Here is a 10,277-nt window from a genome sequence, read left to right on the forward strand (position 1 = left end):
GAGTACTTGTAGGAATAAGTTTTGGTGTGATGGCCCGTGTTTGACCACAGCTCAGATTGACCTTGTAGCACTACAACAAAACAAGAAATTGGCGTCAGATTTAGCACCATATCTTAGTGCATTTTTTACAATTAGGATGAGCAACATGGTGCTAAATATGCCTATATTTTACATTTTTTAAAGCATCCTCCTTTGCGCCTGATTTTGCATATTTTTTCACACTAGATTTTACATCCTTTTTTACACTAGATTATGCATAATTTTTTGCATCAAATTTTGCACCAAGATTTGCATCTAATTTTATGATAGGTTTTTCTTCTCATCTTGAGACATATTTTGCCTCTATTTTTCATTGTTTTTTCCTTCCTATTTTTGTGCCATTATTTTCTTCCATTTTTGCACCATCATTTTCATCAAGTTTACATCGTCTTTTGCATCTAATTTAGTGCCTTTTTTTGCATCCATTTTGTGTCATTTTTTTTATATATTCTTACATCAGGTTTTGCATCTAGTCTTATGCTAGGTTTTACATCTAGTCTTACACTAGTTTCTCTTCTAATTTTGTACGTATTTTTGCATCTAGTTTGGCACCACCTTTGGTATCTATCTTTGCACCATATGTTAAAATTTGATTTAGCACCAAATTTTGCAACCATTTTGTGTCAATTTTTTGCTTCTTTTTTGGACCATTTTTTACGTCCACTTTTATGTTTTATGTCTCCCTTTCTTGCATCCCATTTTGCACCATATTTTGCATCATTTGTTGCATCTAATTATGCACTGTTTTTAACACCATTTCTTGCATCCAATTTTACATCCTTTTGAGAATCCAAATTTACATCTAATTTTCATCCTATGTTAAACCATGTGTTGTGTCCACCTTTGCATCCCATTTTATGTCTAATATACATTCAAATTTGAGCCATTTTTTATGTCCACTTTTGCATTTTTTTGTACCAAGTTTTTCATCACTTTTTAAATCCAACATTGCATCTCAGTTTGCATCCAATTTTGAGATATATTCTTTTTTATGCCCATTTTTGCACTTTTTTTGTGTATACTTATGTTTCCAATGTTGCACGATTATTCAAGTTCACTTTTTCATCCAATTTTGCATCTTTTGGTGTCTAATTTTACATAATTTTCACTATCCAAATTTGCATCCTTTTTCTGCCTCATTTTGTTTCCAAATTTTCATCTCATTTTGTGTCTAAGTTTGAGTCTAAATTTGCATTTGATTATGCATCATTTTTGGCATCCAATATGGCATCCTTGGTTTCACCCTTTTTTATCCCCATTGTGCATCTTGTTTTATGTCTTTTCTTACATCCTTATTTTTCCTTTTTTGTGCCCAATTTTGCATCCCAAATTTACACCATTCTTTGATTCATCATTTGGCATCTTAATTTGAATCATTTTTTTCTTCCTTTTATCACCCAACTTAGCATCCCCTTTTGCATCCTATTTTACATCTAGTTGTATGTCCTTTTTTTCATCTAGTTTGGCGTCCATTTTTGTGTCCTTGTTTGTGCCCAATTTGGTTTCCTTTTGTATGCCATGTTTTGTTCCCTTCTTTGTGTCTACTATTGCACCTTTTTTGACATAGTGAAATATATCACAGTTTCTAAATATCATTAAAGAAGATATCACAATTCAAATTGATAACAGTGTTTATAAAGAAATTTGAGGTAAATTGACAACATCCATCCAAAAAAATATAAATGTCCTCATATAAAATAATTCTCAACATGTATGACTACCAAATCAACATGCATCGCAGATATCATTATTCCAAAATAAATTCACATCCACACAAGAAATGAAACTTTGGCCACCTCTTCCCATGACCCAAAGGAATAGTAATAATATGAAGAGATGGAGGACGTTGACCATATTCTATCTACTACTAAGAATTCTCAGCAAGAAATACCTTTTACACTACCTCATGTCAATTAGGAGAGCTATGAAACAGTAAATCCATAATCATTGGATCCAAGGTATACATAATCATTGGAATACAATGGTTTCATTATTCCTTACTTACTCTATGGTTAGTCTTGTCTAATATGAATAAACGAAGACAGTACTTCTCTGTATATGCATTGTAACTATAATGTAGAGTAATGTAACATAGTATGAGCTAATTTAAGCTTTCTCGATAATGAATACTCAAAAACTTAAACAATTAGAATTAATATGGACATTAACTTAGTTCTTAGAGCTTATATGACTCATATTAGTACAAGGAAAAGCAAGGCTTATGTGTATCATATTAGTACAAGGAAAAACAAGGATTTATAGCACATCTCGTAATAACATCCTCCTTATCTAACCTATATGGTATCATTACCGATTATCCCAAGACAACATGTAACTCATGTTGAAGGAAATGTAACTAGGTTCAGTAATATTATTTTTATAATATATGCCAATGAGTTTCTTGCTCATTGAAATAGGTCCAGCACATGTTAAAGTGCTATATGTGAGTCAAATAGTCAAAATAAAATGTTGAAGACCTAAAGGGCATGTTACACCATGTATATGTATGTATAAGAGTCAAATAATTATGCAAAGTCAAGTCTCCTCCAAAGCAAAGACACAACCAAAGAAACCATTTAAAGAAAAGATAGCAATTCGGCCTACAAACAGTCTTCAAGTCAGCCTTCTAGTCGACTCTGACCTAAAAGGAGGGAAAATCCTCTCTATTTAGAGGTTGTCCACTCCACTGTAACGAATGGCTAACACCTCGGAAATCAGTGAAGAAAAGGAACAAGTAAAGGGTGAAAATGTGACAAGGAAGGGAGCCTCTAGTGCAGCGTACAAGGTGAAGTATAGGCCGAAGTTAAGAGTATTGTTTTCTAGGGTAGAAAATAGTGACACATGTGAGAAACAGAAGAATCCTTATGGTCATTACAGTAGCACGATAACAGTCATATATATCTCATAGTTTGGGCTAGTAACCTAGGCCTATAGGGCCTCCTACTCAAGAGAAAAAGAGAGTCTCTCAAGCGAAGGATAAAGGAACAAAAGTAGAGAGGAGACATCCCACACGTGCGAGAAATTAGGGTTGAAGTGTTGTCATATTAACTCTGCAACTACATCTTAATAAAGGGCTCTGATGGAGGAAGGATAAAGTACTCTTCATATGTAAAGGAATCTATCAAGGAAAAAAGAGTAATATCTCTTATAGAAGATACCTAACAAGGACTACTATCAGTTGTCGAAAGAAGGTCGAAGTTCAAAGAAGGAAAGTGCCAAAAGAAGGAAGACTATGTGCTGAGGAACAAAGTGTAGAAAGGAGGAAGGACTCGAATTGTGCTTGGAGGACATTTTGTTTAGGGCTCTAGGGTTTGGCATTGATCAATAAGAATCTTCAATAAGAGAAAACTTACCAAAGGGTTTTCCTCCCAAGAGAAGAGAGGTTTTGGCCCTAGCAGAGAGCCAACATCTCGTGTTATTGTTCTTATGTTTTTGGTAGCAGTTTGATGAAGTACACACATATGCATTAATAAGAAGAAGAAGAAGTTTAATCTAACAAGAAAAATAAAAATACTTCACAAATTATTATCAAGGAAAGGGCATCTCAAGAACACTCATCAAGGAACAACATCTACAAAAGTTGAAGCATCTAGCCAAGAATTCTCTATCACATCAAGGACAAGAAGTTCTACCATCTATCTTTCATCAAGAAAGACTACAAAGCAAGAAGAATATCCTTACACAAAACAACCTACAAGAAGAGAAAATAAAAGAAGGACCTACATCAAGCTACAAGTCATCAAGAAAATCTCATCATCAAGCAAACCCACTTGGAAGAAAGCAACTAAAAGAACATCAAGATCTAAGGAAGGCAAGCCATCAAGTCTTCAAGGAGAAATTAAGTCCACTACATCTCAAAATCTATCAAGTATATGTCCCCTTCTGAATATACATCAATCTATTTTTGCAAGGAAAGCAACAAAATGGTAGGTACCAATAACTTTCATGCATGGAAGAAGAGGGCTGATTTACTTCTCAAGGATAATGAACTCCTAGAACACATCAAAGGGAATGTCACTATTTCTACTAAGGAAAAAACTCAAGTCTTAGCCAAGTATAATAAGGATGAGACAAGAGCTCAAAGGATTCTAATAGAATCCATCAAAGACTCTCTCATTCCTTATGTCTCCAAACTTGAAACATCAAAAGGAATCTATGATAAACTAGTAGAGCTATTCTCCGTAACCAAGCTAGAGAAGTGATATTTCTACGAAGTGAACTGTACAAGATGAAGATATCAAAGGAAGGAATATCTCCCTACTTCGTGAAGATCTCTAAGATGAGGGATCAACTTCAAGAGCTAGGGGAAGTCATTTTCAATAGAGAAATGAAAATTGTGGTACTCAATGCTCTACCTGAGGATTGGGGCAAATTCACATGAATCATATATGAAAAGAAGCAAGCCACCCCACTAAGTGAAATGTGATCTCTATGCAAGATAGAGGAAACAAGACTTAAAGCAAATGAGGATGTGGGATCAAAGGAGAAATCTTTTACTACCATGGTCAAGACAAAAGGAAATTTTGGCAAATTTAGTCCATGAAGAACAAACAACAAACATATGTCCAAAATCAAATGTTATGGATGCCAAGAATATGGACACTACAAAAGGAATTCTTCTAAACTAAATAAGGACAACAAGAAAAAAGGAAAAATGGAAGAAGCTCACATGACTCAAGAGGTGAAAGAAGAAGAAAAGAAGCAAAAGAAGGAAGATGATCCGGATCTATACTATGACTAACTCAAACTCTTTACTTAAAGTCTTATTTCAAAGTTCTGAGTAGGATAGGATCATGTTGGAATAAAATAAAATTGCATGGCGAGAAACATCTTCTAGAATCTAGAAGCATGATGCTCATGTAGAAAGATCATTTATAAATGAGAACAAAATGCATGGTTAGAAACATCTTCTAGAATATAGAAGCATGGTAGATATAGCTCAAGATATTCATGTAGAAGGAGCATACCTAGAATAAGACCTCATCGACAATGAAAGAAAATTGATCATGATTAAGAATCTTAGAATACATCCATCATCAAAAGGAAAGAAACATTTGCAGGGTAAGGGTATTTAAACGCCTATGATGGAATCTTAAAAAGAAGATTAATAAACAAAAGCAGATGTCTCATTGGGAATCCCATTCATGGGATTCAAGAAAAGGATGATATGCAAGCAAGCTAAGATGAAGCAAGAAGGGCCACTCCAAGGACAACCAAATCAAGCTAAGATGATCAAAGGAGAATCAAGATGAGGTATGTATGCATCAAAATGTAGTCATGTTATCATATGTATATTATTGAGTCATGGGAATGGTTCTATGACATGATAAAGTATGAAAGAAACTATTTCACCAATGACATGCTCAAAGGCATGTACAACAATGAAATGAAGGTGAACAAAAGGAAATACTCACATAAGGAGTATAAGATTGTTGACTAAGAAGCAAGTGAAGAAGAAATGTTGACTAGCACTACAAGCAAGCAATGAAGAAGTGCTCCCACAAGGAGCATAAGGTGGTTGACCAATCTATCCAAAAAGAAGCAAGTGAAGAAAGAATCACTATCTGAAAAGATACTTTGAAGACATCTCCCGGAAGAAGGCAAGACAACTCTGACTAAGAAAGGAAAATATCAAAGGACCCTTGAAACCTATGAAGGCCTTGGAGATATGAAAGGTGTAGATAACTAATTCTACTCTACGAAGATGTCATGATGAAGAATCCATCCAACAAAAGCACCATTTAATGTTGAAGAAATATCAGGATGAAGTCATGAAGGACTACTAGATCAAAGCATGGGAACAAGCAAGTATAAAGAAGCATCCATGTGAAGAGTAGTCTGAAGCATAGACAAGATGACAAGGAATAAACAGCTGACAAGAGAACCTGATATATGACTAGAATGCCACTTTCCATGATGGAAGCAATGACATGACTGACCAGGAAGGAAATTGATCGATGGATAGTGCCCTACTAGGAAAACGTTTAAACAAAGACTTCATGACATCAAAGGATAAGAGGAGATCGAGTAGCTCGAGGACCCACGAAGAAGAAGTTGTTGATGAATGGACAAGTCCCTAGCTAAGAGGGAGTTATAACAAGTTCCCAATTACAAAGGAACTTGGATAGGTACCTTGTTAGAGGATACTTGGGCATGTCATCCTCAATTGAGAGGAAGTGATAGACACAACATTATTGTATTCACTTGGGAAGAAAGAATGGGAGGATTTGGTAATCATCAGGCATTTGATACTCTTTGAGGATGTGTAGGGCATCCAAGACAAGAGTAGGAAAAAGGACTGATATTATTTGAGGGCTTGGAACCCAAGATAAGAATAGTCCGAGACACCTCCAAGCAAAGTCAAGTCTACTCCAAATCAAAGACACCACCAAAGAAGCCTTCCAAAGAAAAGATAGCAAGTTGGCCTACAAACAGTCTTCAATTCAGCCTTCTAGTCGGCCTACAAACAGTCTTCAATTCAACCTTCTAGTCGGCCCAAAAGGAGGTATAGTCCTCTATATATAGAGGTTGTCCACACCATTATAACAAAAATCTAACACCTTTGAAATCATCAAAGAAAAGGAACGAGGGTGAAAAAGTGACAAGAAAGGGAGTCTCTAATGTAGTGTACAAGGTGAAGTCTAGGCCAAAGTTAAGAGGATTGTTTTCTAGGGTAGAAAAAAATCACACATGCAAGAAACAAAAGCATCCTTATGGTCATTACAACAAAAAAATAAAAGTCATATATATATGATGTTTTGGGCTAGTAACCTAGGCATATAAGGCCTCTTACTCAAGCGAAGAAGAGAGTCTCACAAATGAAGGATAAAGGAACAAAAGTAGAGAGGAGACCTCTCACACATACGAGAAATCAGGGCTGCAGTGTTGCCATATCAAGTCTGCAACTACACCTTAAGAAATGGATCGGATGGAGGAAGGATAAATTACTCTTCATATGTAAAGGAATCTACCAAGTAACAAATAGGAATATCTCTTATAGAAGATACCTAAGAAGGACTACTATCAGTTTTTGGAAGAAGGACAAAGTGCCAGCAAGTAAAGTGCTGGAAGAAGGAAGACTAAGTGTTGGGGAACAAAGTGCATAAAGGAGGAAGGACTTGACTTGTGGTTGGAGGACATTTTAGTCAAGGGTCTAGGGTTTAGCATTGATCAATAAGAAGCTTCAATAAGAAAAAACTTACCGAAGGCTTTTCCTCTCAAGAGAAGAGAGGTTTTGGCACTGGCAGAGAGCCAACATCTTATGTTCTTGTTCTTATGTTTTTGGTAGCAATTTGATGAAGTACACACACATGCATTAATAATAATAATAAGAACATTAAGCTAAAAATAAAAGTAAAAAGACTTCACAAATTGTTATCAAGAAAAGAAGAATCTAACTACACCTAATTTCCCTTGATTCTTCAACAACTCCAACATTTCATGTCATTAAATATGGAAGCTCCGCTAGGAACATTAGTTCCCCCAACGCTACTGATTTTTCCCTATCTTATCTTTTTTACTTAGGTTGTGCAACATGTGTTTCCACTATAGTCATGGTAACTGGTGGAACATTAATTGATTTCAAAGGTGTAAACACTAAGTGAGGATTATGGACCAAAGGTGGGGTGGGAGTAGTAGGATCCAAATTTACACTTTTACTTTAGGAAATATACGTAGATCTGTAGTCATATTACTGGATGTTTCTCTTGGATGTATGAGGAAGCCACCTTGAGGAGCCTTGTGTTCTCATCTCAATGGTGATAATGGTGATCATTTGTATGATTTTATTCATCCAATGTTTGATCGGATGATTTTTTTGTAGCCCGAGTCAGAAGTTTCAGGCATTATACAAAAGATATAACATAAGTAGAAAATTATATATGATAACCAAATTGAGAAGTTGGGAGACAAAACATCTAAAAATAGATCATCTCAAAGGAACACATTTTAAATTACTCCTCCCAATCTAATATGGACTCACATCATACTAAGGGAGATCCAAGATAATGCATGAGGTTGATATGTATCTTGACTTAGGGCTAAATCTTTATTTCAACATAGAGCCTCCCCCATTGGTGATCAAATCAAATTATTGCACATACACCTAGAGATCCACGGGACATATTCTATAACTCCAGTGGCTAAAAGTAAAATCATGGAAACTCATAGCAGATAGACTAGATGGTAGAAGACAATATTTTTCAAAATTGTGTAAGTAGAGTAGTTGCCAATATCATTTTACATAATGATTCATTGATAATTTTCAACACATATATAAAATAGCAACAATACTAATAAATATCCTTATCATATTTAATCAAATCACCTAAAATTCAAATGTGATTACGAGATCAACAAATTTCATGAATATCATTATTCTAAGATAAATTCACAACATAAATCCAAAGATGGTATTATCATCATACATAATAATTCTCCATTGAAATAATGGTAACAATTTCCAATATATACATCAAATAAAAATATAATAATGATAATATCATCATCATATTTAATCAAATAAAAGTCATTGTATGATTATTAAATCAAAATGTTTCATGGAAATCATTATTCAAAAGTAAATTCACAACATCCATCTAAAATTAGGAATCTTATTCTATACAATAATTCTTCATAAAAAATAGTGCATGTCAATGCCTAGCTAGCACCACCAAGATCATCCTCATGATAATTATCTGAACCATCATGATTACTCTCATCCACATCATCATCACCAACACTAGTCTCATCCACGTTATCATCACCAACATTAGTCTCATCCATGTCATCATCACCAACACTATCGTCATTCTCATCATCTCCTTCACCAACACTATTGCCAGCCTCATCATCATCATCTCCCGATGTATGCTTAGCATCATCTTGGTAGTCATTACCTATAGCATTCTGAAAATTAATATATCAAAAAAAAAAATCAATATTTCTTGTTAGTATCAATTCCATAGAAAAATGCATATTTTTGTTATACAATGTTAACCATAAAATGAGGTAAGATATAATATCTAATAGTACCAAAAAATAAAATGAAAATATGGTTCAAAGATATATTGGAAATCTAGTTAAGATTAAATACATCGAACTCCATCCACACAACAAAATCAACCCATCTATTTTACTGCAGCACCACCTTTTTCAAATGATTTGGACGTCCTCCATATTTTAGTTCCTACCAATCACTAAATAGGAAGAAATTAGATAACAATGATTTCCTTCTCGTAGAAATTTTATTAAAAAAATATCACATATTTAATATACTTACAAAAGTTGTTATCAGTACTTTAAATCTTTCTGACCACTACAATGAGTGACTTTTATCTTTACTAACTTCGCGTTGGAGGCCTTTTCCTATTAATACATTCCAAATAATGTTTAACGAAAAAATCAATTACATGAATGCTCTCCCCACTGAAATTTTTTTGTGCATTGAACTTCTCATATGGTTTTACTAGCTTCCATACTTTAAAACGTATGTCAAATGGTCTTTATTTCAGCCTTTGATCTTGAGGAATTTTTTTTAATTTTTCTTGTTTGGTTGAAATGAAACCGCTTACAATTTTGTGACACTTGAAGTTTTACGTTCTTAAACGGCCAACCAGTATCAAATTCGCTCTCCATGTCCTATATCATATCTTTTTTAATTGAAGTGGAATCTTGGAGAAGGTGAGATGAAGATGATCTCTAAATATTTGAAGGAACAATTCATTTAGCCTTTTTATGAAGTGTTTTCCCACATCCGTTATTCTTGTCTCCCCTGAAACAGGGTCATACTTTATCTTAGTACCTAAACTACTAATAGATGATGCATGAGTTGAGGACGAACAAGAAATTGTAGTTCCAGGAGTTTCCATCATACAAGATGCCTCAACATAATTTTCTTCATTATTGGTGTCTAATGTTAATGACATTTTTTTCAATTTTCTTCTTGATCCTCGAGTGGATGGGAAATTTATTGATTCCCTTATAGCTTGTTGATTACATGGACCTTTTTTATTAGTTTTAGGTGTTTTTGTCTTGAGGAAATGGATCAAAGATTCACCATCCAAAGCATGAAATTTTTTAAGTCCTTCTGTCCCAAAAACATTTTCAAGCAAGGACTTTGTTATCAGACTATTTCCCTATCCAAGTTTCAATGATTTACCATAAAGCATAATTATAAAATTCTATTTCTAACCTCGAACCTAAGACAAAAAAACATATTATATAATGTGATTATTATA

This window comes from Pinus tabuliformis, chromosome 6 (assembly GCF_031772625.1).
Source record: "Pinus tabuliformis cultivar Carrire ecotype Pingquan chromosome 6, CPIR1, whole genome shotgun sequence".
NCBI classification, from domain to species: domain Eukaryota; kingdom Viridiplantae; phylum Streptophyta; class Pinopsida; order Pinales; family Pinaceae; genus Pinus; species Pinus tabuliformis.